Genomic DNA, 27,002 nt, shown 5'->3' with positions numbered 1-27,002 from the left:
TTGACATTTCCTTTTAACAGGGAGATTGCTAACAAAGGAAATTATGTTTTCCTCCTGTCTTTGCCGATGGACATTGTAAGTAGCGATCATTGAAACTTAAATTCACTTTTCCAACTGAAGAGCAAGTCAGTTATTTCAGCTGGTGCAATTGAAAGTCCCTCTCTTCTGTCATCCTGAAGTACTTCAGGAGATACACAAACCACTCCTGAAGAATGAGAGAGAATGATTTTATTTTTAATAATACATGAGTTTTTCCTTACATGTCAAAGGGAGAACACCAGATTCTGTTCTCTCCTAGGCTAGTTTAAGACTTATGGTGCACTCAAACACAGACTTAATGCTGTTGTAAAAACAGCATTGAATACCAGAACCTACAGCTCAAATAGATGCTGATGTCACTTTTCATTTTCACTTGTGTAAATGAAGGCTTGGCTGTCTTTCTGTAGCATCATCTCTCAATGGTACCTCCCAGGATGCACTGAAAATTGAGACCAGGGCATCATAAAGTGAGTTACTAATAACAAAAATAGATGTCTTATACATTACAGAGTGAAGTGTCTACTCCATACAGGAGAAATGTCATCTAAAATGATCCTTAGCTAATCATCCCAGAATTAAAAATATCAGGGGTGGAAATGATGAATGGCACTGTCTGTCCTGGAACTGCTTGATACAAGTGTGTTTGCTAGGCCTTTATTTGCTAAATTCTATTCAGCAGAAGTAATTCTGAAGAACATAAGAATTTTCTAACAGTTGAACCTAAGCATAACATGGTTCCCTTTTTCTCTTGAACACTAAAGATGTGCTCAACTGGGACTGAGGATCTGCATGTTCCCCACTGCTGGATGCCCTATATCCAAGTGCTCAATGCTGTCAGCTGGAAAAGACATTTCATGACAATGTCATGACAATAAAATTAGTAGATTTTTTTCCTTATTGTATGAGCTTTTTCTTGTAAACTGGAAATGCTGGAAAATTACCATCATTTAGTGTTGGAACTGGGGAGTACCATCAAACACAAAAATAAAGCTCAGGAAGGATCAAAGTGACCCAACCCTTTCCAGTAGATTTCACTACTAAAAATGTGTGCAAAAAAGAGAAAAATATGATGCCATTTATTTTGAGAAGTTCTGTTCTGTCATCACTCAGCAATTTACAACTTCTAACAGCTAATTGAAATATCACATACAGTGTGAGGCAGGATGGCCTAACAACGTAAAATCCTTCCCCCTTCAGACTGAGAAATCTGGAAAGAGAAATTACAATGAGTTTCTGAAGGACAAACACCGAGTTTGTGATGGAACAGAGATTTAAACTTGGGGGCCCTGTCTCTCTTCAGCCACCTCGCTGCTTTATTATAGAGTTTGCAGACAGCCAGATCTGCAGTCACACAGCAGAAAAAACACAACAGGAGGGAGAGTATGAATGAGCAAACCTGCATGTCAGCACATGGGCAAATGACCCAGTTCTGCACTCATAGAGGAGTTCAGGTGAAGCTAAAGCACCTCCATCGATACTTGCTACTAAAAGTAAAAATCCTTCTCAGCTGCTCCTGTAGCTTAATTATCTCCCCTGCAAAAAAAGAATAAAGGAGAGAAGGGATTCCTCATCCAGAGTGCTTTTAGGGTGTCCATGGAAAAGAGTTTTCCATCTTACGGGATGAATTACAAGCTCTGAGTGTTTGATATAAGTAATAATTAAGTGTGGCACGGGTACAAAAAGTAAAACTTTAGGACTCTAGATTAGGGGTTCAGGGGGGACAAGATGGAAGAAACTGGGTGTGTCTTGTCCTTTTTCTCCTTCTTCATGCCCTCCATGTTTCACTGTGGTGTTGGCATTTTTCTGTTGGTTTAGGCTGGGGACACACTGTCCAACGTAGGTGACAGATATTGGCACGTTATTGTAAATCCAGCACAGGTAGTTTCTGGTATTTAATGTTTGTAACATCCCACTGAGGGCAGAGCCCCACACGCTGCCCTGCAGGACAGAGCTGCGGCAGGGCAGCAGAACATGTTAGAGAGAAACAGAATAAACAACCTTGAAAACATCAGAGACGAATTATGACTTCTTCTTTGGCAACGGGGGAGAAAGACAGAGACTTTCTACAATCTCAGAATCATCAATACCTCAGATTCCAACAGGGTCTCATCTGCAGAGAGGAACAGGATTCATGCAGCTGTCTAAGATTTCAGGGGTCATCTCCAAGGGTTTCTGACTCGTACCCTGATGTTAGGTAGCTCTGCATCAAGGCAGTGAGGGGCCTGAAGATTGTAGTGGATGCAGGCATCTTATTTCTGGAGATAAGGAGAAAGTGATAAATGCTACATATGTGAGCATGGGATGTGGTGTAACCCATCTGGCCACCTACAAACACATGTGTTGTACCCATGACAAGTTAATTGTGCATTAATCAGGATATAATCTCATACTGCTAATGCAAGTCATGATGTAATTTTACCTTTACTACCTATGCAACTATGGCCATTATTATCCTGTAATAAATCGTATCACTTCAGGCTGATGAATGACACTAGTTAATGTCTCTCCACCTAATTTGTTATTTCACATGGTGATGTAGTATTACTTTGGTTTGGTTTTTACCCAGGGAAGCTGACTTACAGTTGTCTTTATTGGACTTTTCCAGAACATTTCCAACAGAAGAAAAAAAAAAAAAAAGAAATTGGTATTTGTTTTTATTAAAAAAATTAAAAGGAGAAGATTTTACCAGAGGCAGTTGTTTGCTTTTGTTGGGCTACTTCTTTCCAGTGATCCCAGCTCTGAGCAGAAACAGAGATACTTCAGCCAGCAATAACCAAAAATGCTGACTTGGAATTTAGCATTTGGCCACATTGCTGCTTGTTTGTTGCAGTATTTGTTTGTTGCATGTTTGAGGCAAGAATAAATAATTGCACATTCCCATTGCTCCCTAAAGATGCACTTAGGCCTAATTGCAAGTAGCAAGCAATTTAGCTGTGGCTTAAGAAGAAAAATGTGTGTATTGGAATTATACAGTCTTTGGAAACTCACCCCTTTGCCTGCACACCTGTGTGTGTGACCCTCACACCCTGAAGATTTTTAAAGTTCTGGGTGGTGGTTGCAGAACACTTTTTTTTTTTTTTTTGGTGATAAATAGGAAAATGCAGAGAGAGGACAGAGATCTAGAATGAGTTATTTTTCTAATGTTTTTCATTAAGCAGCAGCTGCTGTTTCCAAGCTGTCAGCTCTGTTGCCAGGGTGATTTTGTGTGCATGGCACAGAGTGGGGCTGGTGGGTCCAGCACATCCTGCCTGGGAATGTCACTGCACCAGTGAACTCCTGGACCAGCAAAGCCCTCCCTCTGACTTGGGTGGGAATTGGGCTGCAGGAGCAGAACTCCTGGCTGAGGTCATTCAGCACTGTGCTCTTCCACACTGGCACAGCCTTGTCTTCCCCCTTCCCCTGAAGTGGAACACATGAAACATTTCACTTTGACATTTGAAATTTCACACACAGCTCTTGGTCTTCTCCTCAAAGGACATAGCAGATAACCTAAGCAAGATATTAAATATTTCAGGCAGTGGCAGCAAGCAAAGACAACAAACCAAAATCAACGTTCAAGTGTCTGTTCCAGTGTCTAACCAGTGACTTCAGTGGATCAACTTCTCCCTCTGAACGTTGTGCAAGGGTTAAAGAGCTTTGCTGAACTACACAGAGGACAACAGAGCCATCTTGCACAGAAAAATGTTTACACTCTAAGCACAGAAACAAGGGCTAATTTTGTTCTAATATTAATCTCAGTTTGCCTTCCAAAGTGCAACATTTTTCCAGTCTATAAGGTAGGACTCCAAGACAGGGAGAGCACCTTTTTCCATGGTTAGGGTAGTGTGATAAATTTACGGTTTCTGAGTGTCTAATGAATGCAGTAAGAAAGGTAAAACGTTCACAATTCTTTAATATACTGGTGAGAAATCTTTATCAGTTTACTGGAGAATCACGAATGGCAACAGGTCAGATCAAATTTCTCATGTGGCATAAAATCATAAATGCAGTTCCCAGGGCTACCTCAACTTTAATAAAATGAAGTCATCCATGTGTTGCTTTGTATTAATATTGCAACTAGGTTTAAGCATATACGAGCCATGATTTTTCCTCAAGTGTTAAATCAAATTGAATCACAGGTTTTTATGAGTGATAAAATGATAATAGACCAGATCTGGTCAGCTAGGATAATAACTTGATTCAGTACTTTGGATGTAAGTGTTTAAGATTTCCACAATAAAACTGTAATGTTATACCCTAAAGTGTGTTAATAACATTAAGTGATGTAACAGTGAAAGTGAACTGACAGAATGTAATACCCATAGGGACATCATAATAGAAATAATTTATAATATAACAGCAATAAAATCTTTAATGTTATCTCAATCCAGTCCTGTCCCCAAGTCTGGGGTTTCAGATTACACGTGATTTTTTTTCTATGCATTTAAGTGTTAACTTAAAATAATTAAGAAAATGGTTTTCAAAGTGGAAGAGCCTTTCAAAGTTGCTGACCTGATAATAATATTATTAACTCTTTCCTTCCTACCAAAATCCTGTGTGGCCAATAGCTGATATAAAAAGGGGGTACATTTATTTTGCTTCCATTTTCTCCCCTTTTTAATGCAATTTGCAGCAATCAAGGAATATGTAGGACTACCATACTACATGAAAAAGGTACCCCATCCTCACCATTTTCACATCTAAACACAAACACAAACCACAGTGCAAAAGAGTTTGAACAAAGACCCAGTATATGTCACCACACCTAAAGACAAGGTTGATGTTTGTGGCTACTTACAAAAGAAAGGGGAAGCCAGTGGGGTGTCTTCCATCCTTACTGTGGCAAACCAGAGCTTGTCCTGGAAGAGCCTGCTTGGATGTTAGCAAATGGCCTTCCTGGCAAAATATTGGGATAAATTCCCCAGAGGGCCCATGAGACGTTTTACAGTCAGATCTTTGAGAACAGAACTGATCAAACATCTCCAGGGTGTGGACACAACGTGTTTTATTCAAATCAGAGAACCTCATGTACACAACAGAGACCTTTCCTCCATCTCATGCAGCATAAATATGTTTCCTGGAATATCAATATGGGCTGATGTTTACCATCTCCTAAGACAGTGGTCTTCAGGAGATGAAGAGCTTTTTTTTGCTTATTATTCTCTTCAAAGCATGTGAAAATAAATGACCGGACAGACGTGCACGGATCTTGCAGAAACATAACATTTAGAAGCAAGCCAAAAACAATCTTTAATACTTAAACCAAGATTTACTTGTTTCAAGGTAAGGTACAATTTTATTCCTTCTTCCTGATCAACTTGCTTGCTAAGAATATTGACTGTTTTCATCAGGAATACTGACGACTTTCTGTAATGTATGCCATGCCTCAGAGGAGACAAATCAGAATAAATTCAGCATCTGAATTCTTGTGCAAACCCATCCAACCCAGGACTAATAACCTGTATCTTTAGAAAATACTCCAGCATCAGACATACAAGATAGTTATGTTGCAATTAAGAAAAATCCTCTGACTCTCAGGTTCTCTCTGGACTCACCAGGGAATGCAGAAAAAAAATAACTGGAACTGAACAAAGAAGCAGCTTATCATCTTGAAATATGCTGGGTTAATCGTCCCTTTAAAAGAAAATGTATTAGGAAAACATTAGATCCTTAGCCCTCTGTGACATAATTACACAGGCTTCTGATTAAACAGAGGCTCTCATTAAGTAAAACATTTTATTTTAGTTTCTTGTTGGTTGTTGGCATTATTGGGCTTCCTGCCCAATTCCAGCCAGGCTACCATATGAACAGTGAAAACAGCCAACATTGTTAATACAATAACAACAACAACACTTGGCACTTCCAGCCTTCCCTTGGTCTCAAAATCACTCAAAATCTTACAGCAATTTACAGATATTTCTTGGGTGCACCACATGACAAAGTGGTGGAGCAGGTAGGACTGACCACACTTATTTTACAGAAGGATAAAGCAGGGCAGAGAGGGATTCACCTGCTTTTGCCTGACTGCTAGAAAGTCAGGGGTGAGATCCAGAATTCCTGAGGAGAAAACCACTTGGAATTACTGTTTCAACTTCTTTCCTCCCTCCTTAATTGCTGTTGCTCTTTACAGGTTCCTTGCAGCAGATGAGGACTTGTGCTGTGAAAAATCAAGCAGAGGTGCAAATCATAAGGAAAAGGGCAATTAAGCATTGCTTATTGTTTGTAACTTAAGACAGCCTGGTACAATTTCTCTCAAAAACAGATTTGTGGTGGTTTACATAAAGCAGTAAGGACTTATTTTTGGCCAGCTGAGATGTAAAGTTTGCACTGTGGGTTGAAGTAGCAAGTAACAGAAGGATGTTTTAGTTTCTAGATCACCAAATCTGGCTGTTCAGACACATGTAGAGAGGTTTCTTTGCAGAATTTCCAGTGATGGGAATGAAAGAGAACTTGTGCATGGGATTAGGGGTACATTTATGAATGCACAACCTCTGAGTTGCCAATAGCACTGAGCTTTCATCCTCCCATTATCCTGACCCACCTTTGGCAAAGATACTCCTCCCCAGTGGCTGGAAGGGGGCTCTGGAAGACTGGAATGGATTTATGTGGCCAAACTTACAGAAAGAGGCTCCAGTGTTCAGCCTGAAAAAGGGTGAACCAACTTTTGTCCTGTATCTGAAAACACCTCAGATGCTGAAAGCTGAGCAGAGCTTACATTTACTGATCATTATGTGGATACAAGAGGAAAGTTTTGCAGAAGGCAGAGTTTCCCTTCACATGGAAGGCTTTAATCCCTAAGATTAATAAATATTTCTCAGTGATGTGCTGGCTAGTAAGGAGTGTCACTGCTCATTTACCAGATTTCTGCCACACCAAATAATTCTTTTTCTCTTTAGCCTAAAAGAGAGAATTTTGATATCTAGGAGCATGAAATGTTAAACTCCTCTTAGGCAGTGAGGCTTGGAAACAAAACCTCACACAGTGCATATAAATGTCTGTATCCAGCCTCCACCAGTGTGCATTGTAATTGGCACTGCTGTGAATTATCTGTTACTGACACACACCAACACCCCTGATTTGTAAGCTCAGGTGCCCATTCCTGGCTGCAAAAATAAAAACATAACACCCACGTGTAAACCTGATGGAGTCAGTATCAGAACAAGCTTTTAGGTCTGTATGCATGTACGACAAGAGTAGCAGAGGTGGAAACCTGCTTGTCACTTATTCAGCTGGATATGAACAACTGGCTTCAAAAGAAACTCAGGAGTGAAAGATTAAAGGGAAGATGACCATGAACTCTCCTTTCCCCAAAGAAGTTCAAAGCTTCCTGATTTAGGTTCTTATCACACTATAAAGAGGGGAAGCAAGGAAGATAAAAATTTAAAAATAAATGATCTTTAAGAAATTATCCTCATCTGAGTGTCCTCCAATATGTCTGGTCCTCTAAGTGTTAAGTGAATTGTAACTAGATCCTAGGGAGGCAGTTGCAACCTGGTTATCAGTGGCAGTAAATGGAAGATAATAGCCCCACTAGAGAGTTATGAAATGGCTTGTCTTTGAGCTGCCAAAGTGTTTAGGCTCTCTTTTATTATATTCACAGCAGTAATCCGATATGTCCTGACTTCTGTCATCTGTATGTAATGCTTATCAACTCTCTGCCAGTGATTCACCCCCTTGTCAGGGACAATTATTCCTCAAAGTGCTGAGGTTACGACTGAAGCAATATTATGACTGGAAAGAAAATATGAAAGGTGCAGCGCATCACAGCCACCAATCTTGAGGCTGACGTCAAAGTGGAGGAGAACATTGTTGATAAAAACAACAAGGCATAACAGGAGTGTTGCACTGCTGTTCCCACAGCACTGCTGAGCTCTGCTGAGGTGATGATGGTGATGGAAGGTTTTCCCATCATTTTATTGGAGCTAGGTTTCCACACTTCCCTGGTTTGGTGTCTCTCTCAATTTCCATTCCATGTCCCCATTTAAAGCCACTTAAAACTGAAGAGGCAGCGTGTGTTCTGTCCCTCTAAATTTGCAGACAGGAGCTCAGGCTAGGAAATTCATTTTCCTCCAGAGGATCATAAAATGAAAAGCGCAATCTAAGGGACAGAGGGCCCAATTTGCAGTTTTCAAGTTGCCTGAAATTACAGTAACACCTGCGGTGAAATTCTGATCCAAGCACGCTCTGACCAACCTTTTCTATCACTCTTTCAGATGCCTCAGGCAAAACTGAAGTAAATTTTGATCCTGAGCTTGTGACTAGGGGAGGCTCAAGTCAGTGTCCTGGCACCACCAGGGCAGTGCTGGGGAGCACAAGGAAACCTGGGATCAGAAGCTCAAGGCCACTGGGAGAGCGAGTGGCTGTGGCATTTCTTTGTCTCCTCTCATAGCAAGGGGAGACTGTGGCTTGGGAAGCTTTGTCAAGGGCAATGAGGAAAAGCAGCTGGTCAGTGAACATAATAGGGGAGACAGGGAGGCCAAAGAGGGGTGGCAGATGGTCCCAGGGGCCGTCCAGCTGACCAACAGTAGCACCTATGCCCTGCCTGCACATGTGGCACCAGCCCAGGATGGGTTCTTAGGTGTCAGCCAGCACATAATTCACTGGACTGAGGGTTTCAGCCTACAGAGTAACAGAAGTGGAGGAAAACAATACCTCTCTGTGGTGTTTTGATAGTCCTTGGGCTCTGTAAGTACAGTGCAAACTCTCTATTTCAGTCCATTTTGCAAACCAGGGGTTGAGCAAGGCCATTTCCCTGCTTAGAGGGTCACATGGGTCCAATTGCAAGGTCGGGGAGGCCCCATTGAGAAGGCAAAACAAGCAGAGTTGGAGCAGGGAAGGAGGGAGGAGGCAGCCAGGGCTGAAAAATAAAAAAAATAGGTCCCAAATCAGCTGGCTCAAATCAGAAAGTGGAGCCACTTCTCAGAGTGCAAGCCAGGCCTTTTGCAAGGTCTGGTGCTGCCACTGGTGCTGGGATGTTTGGTGCTTCCTGCCCGTACACCAACAGGAGCCCACAGGGGTCCCAAGGGTCATGAGCAGCAGGGTCAGCTGTGCTTCCATCGGGAGGGAAACAGCCTCCAAAAGCACTGAGGAAAGGGAATGAATCACTGTGCCTTGTCTAATATATTGCAGTAATGTAATATAACAGCAATAACCCCCAGAGTACCATCTGGTGAACTTGTGACTAAGCACAGCTTGTTTTGCTCAAGGCACACAAGCAATGGACAAGTATATATTTTATTCCTTTCGCTTCACCCTGCCCAAGCACAAGTGGTAGCAAAACTCTTTCTGGGAATGTTAGACCATCTACAAATCAGCGCTGCAAGCAGTTATTTCTCCCCTATGAAGCACACAGGCAGCTTGCTCTGCAGGAGGGTGCTCAGCAGCATAAACTCCTGAGTCTCAGCTATAGCCACCAAAGTAGACAGAGGCCTGATCTCAGCTGCTCCCTCCGTGTTTCTGACGCTGCAAAATTCCCCATTAAAGTCCTGTGTGTAGGTGGATGTTTCAGGTGATATTTCCCAGGGATGCAGGAGGCCTGACTCACCCATGAAGAATATTGGTGACTGGCTGCTCTGACCTTGGTCAGAGCTAATCCTGCAGGAATGAAAAGGTTCAGATTTCAGCACTCACTGGAAGAAAAAGGAAGAGAGGAGGAGCAGCCCCCTGCTAAGATAAAGACATAACCAGTGGCTCTGCCATCAGGTACAGCATTGCTTGCATTTGGCATCACATTATGAAAATATCTACTCAGAGGGGAAAACGAGATCAAAGAGAACATTTCCGTAGCGATGGCTTCATCTCCACTTCACTCTGCTCCCTCTCCTCCTCCCGTCCTTCGCGTTTCAAGGCTCCTGCTCTATTCATCCGCTCCGTGCCACCCCAGGTTTATAACATCACATCATCAGCAGCACTAATAACCCGTGATTCTTTCCCCCCATTGTGTTTGTCAGAGTCAGTAATCTGGGCACTACAGCAGCCCGGCACTGAAAAGCTACAGTGTGTTCCTATAGCAACCGACTAATCCGCAGGTGGAAGGTGATTGGGCACCTTTTGCACCGGAACAATAATTTGAAAGATCTTTTTCAGTGTGCTGTTCTGCAGCATGAGTTCATTGTACTGCAAGCCACCACGAATCGTTATAAGCTGTCAGGAAAATGCACAAATCACAGCCAGGAGAGACGACGCCTTCCAGCAACAAGCCCTTGAAATATTTCACGGCAGGTTAAGAGGCCAAATTGTGTATGGCGAGATGTATTATACAGGATAAAACAAAGAGCTTGTATAATAAGCCAATGCTGACAATCTCCAAGTCAGGGAATCCCAGTGAAGTGTAAGGCTGTGCATGAATATGAGTTTTCCTGAGCTGTGGAAGGAAAACAGCCGTAATAAAAGAAAGTGCTGGGCAGAGCTCCCACATTCGACTCTTCCAAAACCAATTACTCCCACCTGGCTATTCCCATTTCTCCTAAAACATCTCTTGTTACAGAAGAGAATTTAATATTCTCTAATTGAAACCTCTAATTTAAGGCATTTGCTTGCTATCCTCAAAGTCTGAAATCCTGGCCTGGACTTTCACAGGGTGATTAGATATTGTGGAAGTCACAAATTTTTGAATATCCAAAGTCAAACTAAGAAACCTTCAAGAAATACACAATATGTTTCCTCTGAAAGCCAGGCTTTGTTATATCTCTCAGAGTTAAGAAGTCTGAGGTAGGGAGTGATCTTCCCTGCCCATGGCAGGGGGCTTGGAACAAGAAATTATATTTAAGCTCACTTCCAAACCATTCTAGGTTTCCCTGATCTTTCCAAGTAAACCAGCCCAATCCATGAGGCAAGTGCAGAGTAGGCAATGAGAGAAGAAACACCTTCATACCAACCTCAAGCAACCTGTCCTTTGCAGATTATGTCTAACATCTACTCTTTTTACTTTTTTTTTTTTTTTAAACACTGGACCAGAAATAGTAGATATAGATAGACACCTCTTTAAAGCTCAGTTGTAAAAGTAGATGCATTTCCCTTACAGCCACTGCAGTGGAAAGTGAGAGCAGATCATGGAAATGATGTAACAAGCCCTGCCACAGGAAGGGAAAAAAAAAAAAGAAAATCTGTTAAAAACTTCAATAGAAGAGAGAAATAACACAAGTGCTTCTTTACCTCAGTTTAATCACATTGAAGAAAGAATGTCTTTATTAAATGCCTGGACTTAATAAAAATGTCAAAAATTCTCATTGCATAAATCAGCTCTTTCAAGATTTGTTGGGGTGAAGGAGGAGAAACCTTAAAACTAGAGGGCAAACAGGAGTTTAGTTATTAGGTTATGACTTCCAAGACTGCATCTTCAAAAGCTTCCCTACATTTGCTGGCCAAAGATTCCAGCCTGGGATGCTTCTATCTAAAGCAAATTTCCTAAGTATGAGACAATGAAGCCAGTGTCTCATTTACAGCTGAAGAGTTTAATAAAGCAACGTGTCCACTGAGAGCTGAATCAACAAACAAACAGTACAGAACAGATCCTGCTTTTGTGACCTGTTTTGCTCATCCCAAAGCAGGATGAATAAAATGAATGAGGCAGGTTCACATACTCAATCCAAACTGACAGAAGAAAAGCTTGGATGAGGTCTTACAGAGTCCCCCTAGGATATTATTAGGTTATTGAATATTCTACAGCAAATATCAGTGTCTTCCTCTTTCTTCCCCCTCCAGCCTTTCACCTACCTTATAATTCAGGAAATCTTCCCAAAGAAAGTTTAACTGAAACAGGCACGTGTCTCAGAAATTATGTTAATAAACAATTTCCAGAAAAATATCAAAAAACTTTCGACCATCTTTAATTGTGAAATGTATTGATTGTTCTTCTCAAGTAGTTCATGCCTGAAAATGACATATTTTTGTTCCTTTCAGAGGACTTGGATAGATAGCATTGTTTTTCTTTCCAAAGCACATCAAAGAGCCCAAATTTTGGCAGGCTTTCTGTTTTCTTTAAAAAAAAGAAAGGGGGGAAAAGAAAGAAAAACATCAGCAAAAGAAAGCTAAGAATAACTGCTCTTTTCTGAAGAGTTGAGGGCTTCTTCACTTCCAGATTCATGTCATGGTGCTCACTTCAGGGAGCTGCTGAGACACAGAGCCTGGAGGTGGGGAGGAGGAGAGGAATGGAAAGATCAGAGAATTGGCACGGGACTCAGAGCCTTTTTCCTCTTGATGTTCAGGCTGAATCTAGACAAAGTCAGTCAGAACCCAGTGTCATCATGATTTTTAAACACTTTCATGGGCCATGCAAGGTCACACTGTGGCCTCTAACACAGGGGACAAGTTTCCACATATCTGCAGCTGCTGCTTCGTCGACAGCTCTGGTGATAGCTGCTCTCCAGTTTGTATCTCCATTTTGTAAGTGAGTAAATTCTAGAAATTGGCTGGATTTGGGTTAAGAATAGCCCTCTCCTTTCAGGACAAGGATGTACATAAAGTGCAGAGGGAGCTGAGTACCTCCCCTTCCTGCTCAAATGTTCATAGGAAGTAGGCTGGTATTGCTGCAGAAAGGTTTTCAATTTTGAGCATGTTTTTGCCCCTGGACCCATTTTTCTTGATTTCCTTTCTCAGCCAGTGATTATGATTTACTTATCACAGGCCTGCACTCCTGTGGCAGGATCTGATGTCTGTTGGTAAAATATCATGCACTATTGCCAGATGTTAAATATGAAGGAATAACATAAAACAATGAAAGAGAAATGCCACCAGCTCTTACTTACTCTGTGAAGCAACTTTTATCTTGATTTACTGTGTAACTGAGCTTATTTACTGGTGTGAAAATCAGATTATTTTAAGGCTTAAAATTCTCCTGGTGATTGTGGTACAAGTGGCAGAGTTCCCAAAGGTTCCCAAGCAGAGCTGCTTTGCTCTGAATCGAGAATAAGATGGGAGGAAAGGCTCGGAAAAGAAGTGGAGATAGTCTGAGGGAAATGTCTGCTTTATCACCCAAAATGTGGTGTCACACTGAGCTGAAACGTGCAAACCTTCCCCACCGTGCCTGCTCTGGGGTAAAACGACTTTTGACTTTATGGGAGTTTTAATGGACTGTTAGCATGCAAGAGCCCAGACCCAGCGCTGCAGGAGCTGGCAGAGCACGGCCCCGCTGCAAAAGGACACAAAATCCTGGAGTGTGGCCGGGACCTGCAGCCTGGCCCAGCTCACATCACGCCCACCCTTTGGGGAAGGAGCAGAAAGGCACAAAGACAGTGCAGCTCACACAAAACCCCCTGAACTCCTCAGCTCGGAGTGCTAAACAAAAGTGCATCACTTGGCTGAGTTGTAAATGACTGGGGCACAGCAAACGTCCTCTGGATCAAGATGACAGGGTTCACTGCTAGAACAAATCACACAGTATGTGAAGTTAGGCTGTGACCTATTGCTTGCTACAATTATCTGACCTCCTAACAAAGCCTGGTGAAGATGGCAGCGATCCTGCATATAAAGCAGAGCCTGGTGGAAAGTTGCTATTCTTCAAACCCGCATCTAGGCATCTTTCAAGTGATTTCAGAATTTAGGGTGAAAGTGGATCTTAGGCCTTTTTTTAAAAAGCCATTTCAAATCCTCATTCATATCATAAATGCTTTTTTCTCCTTTTTTCTGCAGGCCACTGAAATCTCTGGGGCCATGACATTGTCTGGCACTGAATGCAGCCCCTTTTTATCATTATAAAGAAATAATGAAAGCATATGGTGGAGAGGCACTCATATTTCAGTGTATGGTGCCTTCCTCCTTCTCCATAACCAAGCACTGAAAAATATATACTATGATGAGAACACAGAATATTTCCAATACACTAACAGAAAATTCCTAATAATTCAAAGTCATCCCTGCTGCCTAGCTTGATTGTAAGTTCAAAGTAAAAGAAACCAAACATATCTTCACTTTTGTGCATTAAACATCAGCAAGTGACCTGTATTTTATTACAGTACACAGCTGTTTTATCACATAAGTAAATAAATCACCATTGAACCAACTTTGGGAACGAAGATTTTGAATAATAACACAATTAAGTTTTCCCACAAAGTCCAAATAGCCCACTTGCTCATAGTTGCTACAAGCTGTGATTCCCACGTGAAAGATATCAACTTATTTCCTTTTCCTGTCAATCATCAGTACCAAGTGGGGCCCTGGTATGTCAGGTCATGACCTTTCACTCTGGGCATGAGCCTGAAAGCCACTAGTGAATCAACTAGTTTAATTATTTAGGCTGTTTTTAATAAATATAAAAATGTGGCCTTAAATATTTCACATGCTTGTTCAGTTTGGGCTTTCAAGGACCTCTCATTGGGCCCACCAGCCTGAGAGTGTCCTCATATTGGTAGGAAATCAGTCAATTAAAAACCAAACACAGCTTTTGGAATAAGGTTTATTTTGTTGATTTTGAGCTTCCTGGCTTGAGTGTCACTTGCTTGTTGCTTTAGAGGATAGACTTTTTGTTATCTTTTTTTTTTTAACCATAAGACTGTTTTTAATCGACACCAGCAATGGGCTATTTTCCTACCTCCTACAAAATTATCCTTCATACAGATGCCAGCATAGGATTCACGATTTCCATGTATGGTCTATTTTCCACATCCTCTTCACCTATGGGAAAAAAATAAAAAACAAACAAAAAACAAGCAGAAAGAAATCCAATGTAGTAAAGTCCATATAAAACAACTCTAAAAAATATTTTTAAGTAATGTAGACAGGTTTGCTACTAGGTCCCTTAACAGTGGACAGTTTTAATTCCATTTTAGGCCAAAGTGTGATGGCAGACTTCCTTTGCTAAACTTCCTAACAATTTATTTCAACTTGTAACTCCCAAAATCTAAAAATCTAGGCCTGAACCAAGATGCTGATTCTGCCCAAGATTCTGCACAAGCAATCTGCAGAAACCACAACCACGTCAGTATAAAACAAGAGATGTTTTCCCTGGATGTCAGGGGCAATGATTTATATTCTACAATCCACTTATGCTTATTGCTCAACAAACTTTCCAGCTGGTAGATACGGGGCAGAATTAAACTTGAGAAACAAATTGATGGTGTTTTTTAAAGAACTTAGACTGCCAGAGTTAACTGTGCTTCTGAACATTCCTGAGATGTACAGAACTTTCCCAGCCTGTCTCAGATTTATTTTGTTCTTCTTTCCCCTGGTGCTCCAGGACTTCTCAAGAAAGTGAGTGTGAAGGGCTGTCTCTATTTATAGATGATAAACCCAATTCTTATCTTTCTCCCTCCTCTCCCTCCTGCCATGGTCCTGCATCAAAGAGAGGACTTGGGGAAAAGAAAGAGAGATGCTCTCAGTCTGAATTTTCCAATCCCTCTCATGGGCTGCTGGGTCTGCAGGAAACATCAGCATGCCAAAATTTGCTTTTCTTTCAAGCAGGAGTATTAATCTAAATGATGAACTATATCTCAAAAATGAAATTGCTGCAGTGTAGAGATCATCAAAGGTACTTTAATTGAATTATGCTTTGTTTGGGACGGTAGAAAACATTTAATCTTGATCCTGTTTGAATTCTTCATTTTGCCTTAACGGCTTCAAGGTGTGCACAATAGTATGTTAGAATTCACAATATAATCAAACAAAAGTCAGCTGAAACATTCTATCTTTATGGAAGAAAAGTGCCTTGCCTGATAATGCTGCTTCTCAGCAATTTCAGAGAAATCTTTCTAATTCATCTAAGTCTGCACTCGCTGATGAAAAGCTGCCTCCTGAGAAGTCCTCAATCCTCCTCCCTCAAGATGCACCAGCAGTGTTCATAGCATGTGAGCAGCCCCCCAACCTCCAGGAGGAGGGGAGATCAAAACCAAAGCCTGGATGCGAGGATCCAGCACTGTGGGACGAGGTGTGGGAAGGCTCCGAGGAGCCGCGGCGGCTCTGGAGCGCTGGGAAGATTTTTTTACTCTAAACCAATCTGTAAATGCCAACATCACCAAAAACATGGGGGTAAGGAAGAAGAAAGAGGAAGGACAGGACCGGCCAAGAATCCCTCCAGCTTAAAACCTCTGACACCCATGTACAAAGTAAAAACTGCCCTGTACAGGTGTTAAAACCCCCCTGTACAACACTAAAATATTCTTCCCTCTACTTTGTAACTACTTCTACTATAACATCTAAACTTTTGTGACTTCTTGTTCTTCCTGCAAAGTTGGTAAATCATTCCATGGCTCAAACCCAAAACCACAGCTGTTTCCAGCTGCCTGCCAGGGTCTCAAATGCTTCTGACCAGGGCCTGGAACCTCCAAAAATGTCTGAGGGACATTTCGAGTTCCAACAAAATAAGTCAGCTGTGACCACAGAACCCCATTATCGTTTCTGTGAGGCCAGTCTGAGCAGCTGGTTCATCTAGGGCAGTTTACTCTGAACCAGAGGTCTCCACCACATCCAGTTTTAGTTTTAAATCAGATGGAGGATGAAGAACTTTGCACTCAGACACTGTGTTAGGAGGTGCCATATAAAAGGACAGACAGGCAAAGAGGCTTGTATGAAAGGCCCTTATTTCCTATCATATTTTACTAGCTCTATTCTGACATGATTACTGATTTCAGTGGAATAAATGCATGCAATGAAGTAGTTAGGAAACTGTATAGCCATTATTCCCTTACAACACACATTTCCCTGGTAAACATGACCTGGCTTTGCATACATCTGATGGGTTTAGTCACAGAAAAGTTGTATTTACCATAGATTTCATTACCATGCATTTACAGCCCAGTTTTAGAAAATGATAGGAATTTTGTGATCCATACTTACTTTTTTCTTCCTTCTATGGTGGGGGTTCACACCTTTTCTTACCTGAGCCTAAAAGCAGAAGAATGCTTCCAGATCTTCATCAATCTCTGACAGATCACACCTTTGCATACTACCAAAATATTAACTGGACAGGAAACTTATGTGGGTCCTGAAAGCAGCCTGGAAGATACCAGAAACAACTGCACCTTACAGTTCTCTTTCTTTCAATATGACTATGCAAGGAAATGGCCATTAGAAAATAGGAATGATGTGATTACATTACTCCTTTTCACTTGGACTATTATTTCATCTAGAAGGCTCTTGCTTTTTAGACTTTATATGTGTATTCAGCAATTCCATAAATAAGATTTTCATTATCAATATTGAAATCCCCAACAGTTTTCAGCTCCTAATGAGGTCTTTACTGTTCTCAGGCAACACTTGGAAAAGCCTTTTATATGATAAACTGAAGATGTGAGAGAGACTGAGCAAGGTGTATGTGTTGCCAAAGGCATTACTTTCAAACAGTCCTCAGTTTCTTCACTCAAACAGGTGGTGATCAGGCTCTAGTAAAAAAAAAAACGAACTTGAAATTATTTCAGTCATCCAGCCACCGTGAAAAAAAAAAAAAGAAAGTAAGAAAAGACAAAAAAAGCGTTATTACTATAATCTTCTTTGCAGTCTCCAGAAAGCTTAATGTAACATGTTTAGAAGAAATTTGTAAGTATTTTGATGATACATTATGGCTTCCTGTAGGATGTTTCTAATAGTCACCCTGCTTCTCTAAGTATAAAAATACTAATGCTTAGGAAACACGAAAAAAAAACAAGATCTTTGAAATGACAACAATCGATATATACAAAAAATGGTTCCCAACACTCCTGTACACAAATGCAAGTATTGGTGGAGATAAAGAGCTCCCAATGTGCTGAGAAAAGGAGATAAAAGACAGGCTTGAGCCAAACTGCAGTATCTGAAGAGATTATTTGAGAGGGGAAGGCAAGTGTGGTTCAGATTTTATAGCTGCCTTTTTGCCACACAGTGATAACATGCTGGGTTCATACACCAACATGGCATCAAATTCAGCAGTCTGTACTTGAGAAAGGCAAAATATTTCAAATTTAAGCTGAACTTGCTTACTTAAAAGCCTAATGAACATTGTAAAGGTCACAAGAAATACAGAAACCTCAAGTGACACTATTTTGTAGAAAGGTCAGACATTCTCCTTCAATTAAAATTAAGATGTATTTATATCTCACATACTTTGCATTAAAAAACAGGGGCTTGGTTCCAGGAGCTGAGAAACTACCAGGATTCCTTCTGTATCTGATTTATTTTGAGATGCCAAAACAACCTTGTGGAGTGGGAAGGTGAAGGGGATAAGCAGCTTGTGAAAGGCAAAGCAGTCTCATGGCTTTTACCAGAGGCTGAATGTATGGAGGGCCCGGACCCAAAAGAGTGTTTGTGCCCATGGAGACTTAAAATAACCACACAGGGCAGCCAGATCCTGGCATTAATGCTGTTTTTGAATGTCTAAAGTCACAGTGAATTTTATGGCTAACTGCCATGATGCTCTTTGAAGATTTAAGGAGCGTTGCATTTCATTTGAGATAACATGCTTTTGCAGTTGAATGGCAAGTACCATAAATTCCTCTGGGATAAAATCTGAAGTAAACATCACAAAGTTTTGCATGGGTTTATTGCAATTTGTTTTGGAGCTTTTGAGTCGAACAGGACTGGAAAATGGCTGGCAATGTTTTATTTCACTTATTATACACAGATTTTGAGCATGCAAGTCTAAGCAAGAAATGTTTGGAGAGCACGACTGTGCTGCATTTTTTTTTTTCTGGAATAAGTGGCAGTTTTAATTAAAACAATTATACAAGTCTTTGTTTTCTTCAACTTGTTTGATTTAGTTGGTTTCTTTAGCAACAAACAAAGCTTTCATGGCTTCTTCACATTTGCACAGAATATTAATGTTGCTGCCTTTGATTTCAGAATCTTGTAGACTTCAGCAGTCTTTCAGCACTTCAGTCTCTAACACGGCTGAGGTTTTGTGAGCAGCAGAGATGGGGACGTGGATATCCCTGCACAGGGGTCAGGATAACCCCAAATACAGGCTGGGAAGAGGATGGATGGGGAGCAGCTCTGAGGAAAAGAGCTTGAATCTGCTGGAGCCAGTCCAGAGGAGAACATGGAGATGCTCCAGGGCCAGAGCCCCTCTGCTCTGGAGCCAGGCTGGGAGAGCTGGGGGTGCTCACCTGGAGAGGAGAAGGCTCCAGAGACATCTCAGAGCCCCTTCCAGGGCTCCAGGAGAGCTGGAGAGGGACTTGGGACAAGGGATGGAGGGACAGGACAAGGGACAATGGCTTCGTGTAATTCTATGATTCTAGGAGATACTCAGTAACCCCGTGGGGCAAAATGGACATAAAAAAAAAAGTGCTCTAATATTGCAAAAAGCTACATCTGTCTGAGAATTCCAAAATTTGCATTGTCAATAAACTTCAAAATCTGATCCACTCTATAGCTGGCTCAAAGTTATGGGAAACAAAAAGATTAGAGTGGTGTTGTTTCTTTTTTTCTGTAAAGCTTCTAATTTTCTTCCTTATGTTATTTTTAAACATTTTTGATCAGCTCTACTACAGCACATCATGTTTTCCATTGACACATGTATGCCTATGTTTAAAATATCAATTCATTTATCTTCAGAAATGTTGACACAAAAGATAAGAATCAGTATAAAAAGAACTGTTTTAATTTTGGTGCTTTTCAAAAGGAAAGGGAGCTTAAAAATGCATTTCCCTCTGAAAGTGTGGGTTCAGATTTTGGCTTACACCCAAAATAAAAGTAAAAGTGGCATTTAGTTTCTCATCACTAATTCTGCATGGTTTATCTCAACAGAAAAAGTGAAATAAATGTCTGGGCACTGTGGCTGTGCCCCAGGGGTGACATTTGGGGTGGAGTGGGCAGAATGGGATGGGCAGTGCTGGGAGTGTCCAAGTTTGACCAGCACGGAGGGTTCAAATTCACCATGTGCCAGAGAAAGGAGTTAACAGATAAATCTCTTGCTGCCTTCCCCTAAACCCCATCATTTAAAAGGTCTTTTGAGTTTACACCTGTTGCTGTTTTAAACATACATTTTCTTTTAGCTGCTTATCCAGAAATCAGCACATTTGCCTTTCTTGGAGGTGCAATTTAATAAAAGCCAAACCATTCCTTTCCAAAGCTCCTCCCAGATGAATATACCTAAGTCAGGTTTTCAGGCATAAATATTTTATGCTGGAGAACTGAAGGTCTGCAGAAATTGAGGTTCCTCTTGGAACGCCTGACGTAGCCTCGGCCATAGCAGCACATGCGGGTGCTTGCTTTAATAAAAACCCCCTTAATCTCATTTGGCTCTACCTCACTGGCAGCTTGAAGCACTTGAATCAAACAGTACAGCTGTGAATTGTGACACTGGCTGGATGGAAGCCCAGAAAACTTTTCCCAGAGAAAACCCTTCAGGGAGAAAAGAAAAAAGAAAAAAAGAAAAAAAAGAAAAAAAAAAAGAGAATAAGAAGGAGGAGGGGAAAAAAAGCTTCGACAACTGAAATACAATAGAAGCCAAATACAAAACCCCACCATCAAACCTTGCTCCTTTCCAGCCTGAGTCTGAAACAAACCAGGAAACCAAAAGATAGATTGGATTCCTCTTAAAAAGGTTATTTTTTAAGGTAGAAGGGCCAGCCTGAGCAGCCCTGAGCAATGGCCCTGGTCTGTATTTTCTACACAGCAGCAAATAAACAAAACTCAAGCTAAAGGACAGGAAAGCTGAATTATACCACTCCTTCAAAATCCATTTAAAAGAAAAGGCAGCTTTGATTTTCGTGAGGAAGAAGAAAAATATCCAGCTGAGGAAATTAAAAGAGGGTTGGAAGCACAAGTGCCATAAAGCAGACCTAGCACAAGTGCTCTTGCAATATTTATATTCTTATTTTTACTTGAATCCTGATGCTGAAACCTTCCCCTAAAGCAGATAACTGAGCAATATGGAAAAACAAAACAACAAAACCATGGAAAGCACACCTGAATGGAAGGAAATGCTCTTTTTCAGAAGGCAGCAGCCATACTCTGGAGTCATAAGGTCAAGAGGTGAATTTCTACTGAAGGAAAACATTAGAGCTGGATATTTCTCATCTGTCAGCCCCATTAAATACCATCTTTTAAGGACTCAGGACTGTGCATTGTGCCTTTCTTCAAGTTAGCAGGATAATAAAGATTCTGTTGCCTTTTGCAGATGTTTAAAGACATGATGTGAAAGACAAATTCTCCAGCTAAAACCCTCAAGAAATGTCACTTCTGTGTCTTACTGAAGGAGCTCCAGCACATTTGCTGCATAAACATCTGCCGGAAACATTTTAAAAAGGAGGCTGTTTAAATAATGGCTTTTGTAGGCTCAGTTGGGATTTTTTTTCCCCTTTTTTAAAGAAAAGAAAATGAAATTGTGGAAAAGTTCCCTCTTCCAAAGCAACTTTCCTTTGCAAACATGCTTCAGCTAGGATGATATGAGGGAACAGCTGTAAAATGAAGAAGAAATGTTGAAAATATTCCTTCAAAACATTCTGTATCAATCACACCTCAGAGACAGTCATAAATCAGTTCTTTCTTTGACTTCAGAAAGTTGTAGCTCTTCATTGTTATGCTAACTTGTTTGTGACAATTATAGCAAAGCTCTCTTTACATAATAATTGGATTTTTCTATTAAATTTAACAGACAAGGAGAAAAAAAAGGCAAAATAACCAACATTCTGTCAGAAGTAGTACATTTGTGGTGTAAATTGAGAAAAGGAAAAAGAATGAAAATAAACTCAGTTTATAATCTTTTTATTGTAATTTGACTCCTCATTCTACATGACTAACACAACTCTACCTACACTTCTCATCTTTAAATGTCTGCCAGAGTTCTGGGCTCTGCAGTAACTGTGCCTGGTACCAAAATGGATTAAGATTTTGGATGGGTTTAGCTTATTTTATGCTTATTAGAAAAAAAAAATCTGCACTTCTGGATGCAGTACTTCTATTTCTAAGTGACAGAAATCAGAGATAGTTGGAAACCCCTCTAAGGAAGTCCACCTGTTGCCAAAATAAAAGGGTGTTTCTTCCAACAAGGACTAAATATCCATTTTATGAACTGGGAGGGGGCTGGGGGTGGTGTTTGATGCAGTCCATTAAAAGCTTCATTAAACCTTGCAGGTTTCACATTAAAAAAAAAAAAAAATCTGAGGATTTTGGGAATGATGCTGTAGGTATGCAAATGCCATTGGATGATTAATATTGTCATTCTAACATATAATGATGTAGGGAGAGCTTTCACAAGGAATTTTATTCTGTAGAATATGGTTTTAAGATTAACATCACATGTGAGACTGCTTCTTCAAGACAGAGATGGAGAATGATGAATCTACAGCAATTTATCTGAGAAGCAGTCCAGAACTCCCATCTCCTTAACTAGGGAAGGGGAAAGGCTGCCAGGGACTGTGGGGAAAGAGGGGAAGTAAAAAACTATCTGTTGCAGTATTAACAAGTAGACTGGTGCAGCATATCTCACACTCAGGTCCAAATCAGGAGAACAAACCAGTTATTGTCTGGCTAGAGATGTGTCTGATGGCATGGCTCAAGCAAGTGGTAAGGGAAGAAAAATTCTTCCACTTTTGCAGGGCTCAGAAGACCTTTTCCATCACCAGTGCCCAGCCCTCAGCATTATCTTCATCTGTGCATTTACCCACAGTATGCATGAAATTTACTTTCAGAAAGGCCTTGATAATTTCCTGGCTTTGGCAAGGTACTCAGAGGTAAACTGAACTATTTTGGCAGAGGTATCTTGGAGGGAAAAGAGTTCCAAGAGGCCACAAATTCATTTTTCTCCCCTGGTTCTGGCTTCTCCTGGTGCTTGTCACAGATGGCACCATTACTTAAATCTTTATTTCTTGTGCTATGCAGGAAAGGTCCCCCAGTGTTAACCAACATACTCTTTCCTTTCTTCCTAAAAACCAAGAGAGGTGAAGACCTGATTTCCTTCTTGTTTAACACCTCTGATTGTCTCGTAAACCTCGCTGAGTAAAATTGCTTTCCAGACTTAAATGCAGTAGATGCAGAAAACCAGTAATATTTTCCAATTGTTTCTTATCTGTTGGTGATTTCTTTCACAAGTCGCTAACAATTGTCTTTCTTGATGATTAGTTGCTATTGTATATCAGCTTGATTTTTGTATTCATATGCTTTCACAAAAAAGGTTGAAAGTTCAGTTTTTCCCAGTTTTCCCATCATGTAATAAAACATCTTCCGTGTGATCTTAGCTCCCAAAATCCCTCGTGACTTTGACTTCACACAACCTTGTAAAATTTGAAGTTCACTGTGTTTGTGAAGAAATGAATCTCTTTATTTTTGTGTCCCTTACAGACACATCAAGAAGACTGTGTGATGTGACATCCTCATGGCATAAGTCAGGCTGATTTCATCTGAATGAAAATTATAAATACCTCATTTAAACACTTCCTTTAATTAATCCATTTGCTTTTCTAGAGTATGTGTATTTATGTTTAGTAATATTAAAACTGAAAATAACTTTTTAGAAGCTTTTAGAACATATCCTAGGATTTAAATTGAAAGATTCATGAACAATTCTGTGCAGGGGTAACTTAAATAATAAAGGATAGTGAAATTGATTCATCCTTTTCTATACTGGAGCAAGGAAACTCTTGGCTTGTTGCTGATTTTACTCAAAAGGTGATTGCTGATGTTTACTATAAACTTCCTCTTAAAAAACACCTTTACACTGTCCAAATCTCCCTGCACCACTGATAGACGCCAGCTGTACTGTAAAAGGAGAAGTTTCTGAACAGACAATGATTATCTGTCAGTGGATATTATCCTGGTCTGAATCACTAACAATGGCCTCTGCAGGTCCAGCAATGGGACATCAGAACAAACTTAAGCATGAGCTTAAATATTTGCATGCAGTGAAAGCTGTGTCAGAGAGATGTCGGTATTAGAATATTTGTGATAATGATTTATTTCCAGCACTTTTCTGCAGAGTACCCAATCATTCTGTGGAACATTTTCCCATTCTGTGTAAGATCTTAGTAAGTATTTCTGTGTGCAAGACAGGCAGAGAATATTCCTTTTTATTAGCAGAGCTGGTGTGATCCGGGCAGGAGTAGTTTGATCTTTCCCACACTGCCCTTCACATAACTTCATACCTGACCTGAATGAGCACTGCCCCAAGGGTGAGGAACAACTTGCTCACAGAGAAGAAAATGATGATGCTGCTGGTTATGTGATGCACCTTTATAAGATGGAGTGTATTTTGGGTATGTGACTACAAAGCCTCATGTTTTGACAATTATGAAGCATATGCAAAGGCCCATTTCATTTGCAGAACCCAGGGGTACTCTACAAAGCTTTTTCTATAAACATGGGTTACAGCCTACTCACAAAGGTGCTGCATTGCTTCTTTTCTTTCATTAACTGCCACACTCTAATTGTTATTTTGTGGCTAACATGCAAATAACAGCATTTTATCCCTGTAAGCAAAATTAGAATAGCTTTAGATTTGCACTTGATGCTGTGGGAATCTCCCAAATCCCAAGTGCCAAGTTTGGCTTGCATGCATTTGATTTTCAGAGATCTTTTCAGAGTTGGAAAAGAAATATTTCCAAATAGCTGGAGTTTGTAGGTTTATTTTACCATAAACAAGTTTGTTGCTTATTCTCATTTCTGGGAGCTGGGTATATTTAGTTTTAAAAAGGAGGGAAGTTGGGGCCTTCAGACTATTTCAAGCATAATTCCTCTGGATAAAGCATGCTGCAGCTGTGTAGCAGCAGTTTCAGGCCTCAAACACTCTCCTGCAATGACATCTGACATTTAGCTAAAAAAAAAGAATGCAAATGAAAGCCCTGCCACTTCTACAGGCAGGAGATTTTTTGTTCAAGGTAAAGGGCCAGGCTTGTAGCAGGGGCTGGTGAGGACTAAATATCTTTTGGCCTTTGGGCTCTTCCTGCACATCAGTTAGTATGAGATTTCCCTGGTATCAGAGTAATAACTCCATTTTTTAATTGCCAAATGTTCAAAAATCTCTTTGAAGGAGGAGGCAGAAAGAGAAGTAATTGAGAGTTTGGAAAAAAAAAAAGTGGGGAAAAAAAAAATCCCTCAAACTTTCTCAGTGTATCGATATTTTTCAAGACAGTGAGGGTGTGATGAACGGAGATGGAAGAAAAGCCATTACCATGCTTAGTTCCAGAAATTCTCCAGTTATTGCTAGAAAAGCCATCCAAAAATCACTTGAAATTGGTGCTGTGTGCTTTTTATGCTCTTTGGGAGGGAAGAAAAACAATCAGAACAAAACCCCAAACATCTTCTCTGAAGAACGGAAAGGTTAGAAATTATCTGTGCTGCACTGATCAATTTACCTGAGTTGTCTTTCCATGGATTGTATTAAGGGAACTTCATTTTCTTTTATTCAGCTGCTGGCCAATTTCTTCTTGACTCTTAAAAAGATCAATGAACACATCTCACTATCTTTGTACAAAACAAGACTCTATTTTTTCCTCAAAGTTTAAGAGAATTTATTATTTTCATTTTTAATGGATTTTTCTGTCCCCTTTTTCTTTCAGCCCCTGTTGTGATTTCTCTGGTCTATTCTTTCTTTTTCATGGATTTTGTCTAAACTACTCAGGTTTGCTATTCTGTCGGGTACAGGCAGGTAGGAAGTTATGTCTTTAGGTCCAGTAATGTGCAAACACTTAAGATTACACACAGCTCCTTCTTTAGTGCTGGTGTGAGATAGAGGAACCATCAGTAAAACGTGACTAAAATAAGAGTGTGTTCTTTGAGGAAATTCAACCAGCAGTATCAGTGAACTGAACTGTACTTTAAAGTGCCTCAGTAAAATCAATCAAATATTACTCAACAGGAGAAAGGCTAACAAATTATGGCCAGACAGGATTAAATTTAATCAGGAAGAGCTCTTTGGTTTCTTTTCTTTTTTTGTGTGTTTGTTTGTTTTGTGTTTTGTTGTCTTTTTTTTTTTTTCATAGTTTTGACAGAATAGAACTGGTTTTAACTCTACATTTTCATCCTCAAGCAAACATCACTGGTGTTTAAATGCAGCTTTCCTGGGATCTGCTCTTTGTTTATGCACATGCAACACACACCGCTTAAACAGCTCCTGCCTTATCATGTCAGTTATTACAGTCCTTATACATTGAAATCTTAAATTCTGCAGAGAAATTTAGTAATGTCCTCGATCATAATTTTGCCACAAATGCAGTCTTTTTCAAGAAACGTTGACAAATGAAAAAAAGCATAGTCTAAACATGGAAGCCAACCCCAATAACTTTCCAAATCTATCAAAATGAATTTTTGTTCTGACAGAATTTCCAACACTGAAAACTGTGGGCTTAGTTAGTATGTGAAAAGCAGCCTCCCTTCCCCACCAATGATTAAATTATTCCTGGGAAATGAAGTTGTTAACATGAAATTGTTACAAATTACTGTTTTATTTCAGACAAGTTGAATATTGCATCCTGGTTTTACTTAGAAATGAAAAGAGAGTTTGAAATGACCATTTGAAATGCATTGCTAAAGTCATAGTAAAAACATTTCTAAATTTACAAATGACATTTTTTAAAAAATTTATCTGCTCCCTAAAGACTTTTTGATTTAGGCAAAATAGAATTCACTGAGTTAAAAAGCTTTCAATAAACAGTACTTAGCCTATGGGACCATTGTAAGTTATAATAATTCCCATTATAAAAATCAACATTTCTGGACCTTGCTGGAGATACCTGGGACTGTTTCTCCTACAGTAGAAACAGGTCTTGTTAAGAGGGCTCATTATTTTGGCCCTTCCAGGCTCACATCTGCAGACTGGAATGGAACAGAATGATTTTTAAGGTCCCTTACAACCTAAACCATTCTATGATGCTGTGATCTTGTGATTACAGCTTATATCTACACAACACCTAAGGTGGTTTAGCAGTGCAAGGATTCAGTAAAGAAAAGGAGCAAAATAACAGTTTTGTCTTCTATATAGAAATAGAAAAACACAGTTGCAAAAACAAAGACAAAGCTCTCATTCCAAAACCCCAGAATGTCTAAAGTATTTCAGAAGTGGCAAAAAGAGAAGAAAAACCCTTTGGAAGTACTGCCATTCTCCATTTTTCCTATGCACAGTCCCACTCCCATATGCAACTCTTGCC

The 27,002-nt window shown here is 40.2% G+C and overlaps 1 long non-coding RNA gene across 10 annotated transcripts in view; it reads right to left on the bottom strand.

Annotated features, from left to right (window-relative positions):
* Positions 1 to 357: 357 nt before the first annotated feature.
* Positions 358 to 27,002, bottom strand: part of LOC115496633 (uncharacterized) — a 145,042-nt gene continuing 118,397 nt past the window's right edge. The window contains exons 2-8 of one of the 10 annotated variants that reach the window (XR_012057570.1): positions 14,546 to 14,628; positions 10,998 to 12,143; positions 8,671 to 8,875; positions 4,817 to 6,175; positions 2,127 to 2,294; positions 1,436 to 1,572; positions 358 to 478 (exon numbers count right to left, since the gene is read on the bottom strand). This is a non-coding gene — a long non-coding RNA (uncharacterized lncRNA). Of the gene's footprint in view, positions 1,573 to 2,126; positions 2,295 to 4,816; positions 6,176 to 8,670; positions 8,876 to 10,997; positions 12,144 to 14,545; positions 14,629 to 25,211; positions 25,290 to 27,002 lie in introns of all 10 variants that reach the window. The other 9 variants (XR_012057568.1, XR_012057573.1, XR_012057572.1 and 6 more) reach the window with 9 other exon arrangements.

This window comes from Taeniopygia guttata, chromosome 10 (genome assembly GCF_048771995.1).
Source record: "Taeniopygia guttata chromosome 10, bTaeGut7.mat, whole genome shotgun sequence".
Taxonomy (NCBI): Eukaryota; Metazoa; Chordata; class Aves; order Passeriformes; family Estrildidae; genus Taeniopygia; species Taeniopygia guttata.
This window is presented reverse-complemented; position numbering and strand designations above follow the sequence as displayed.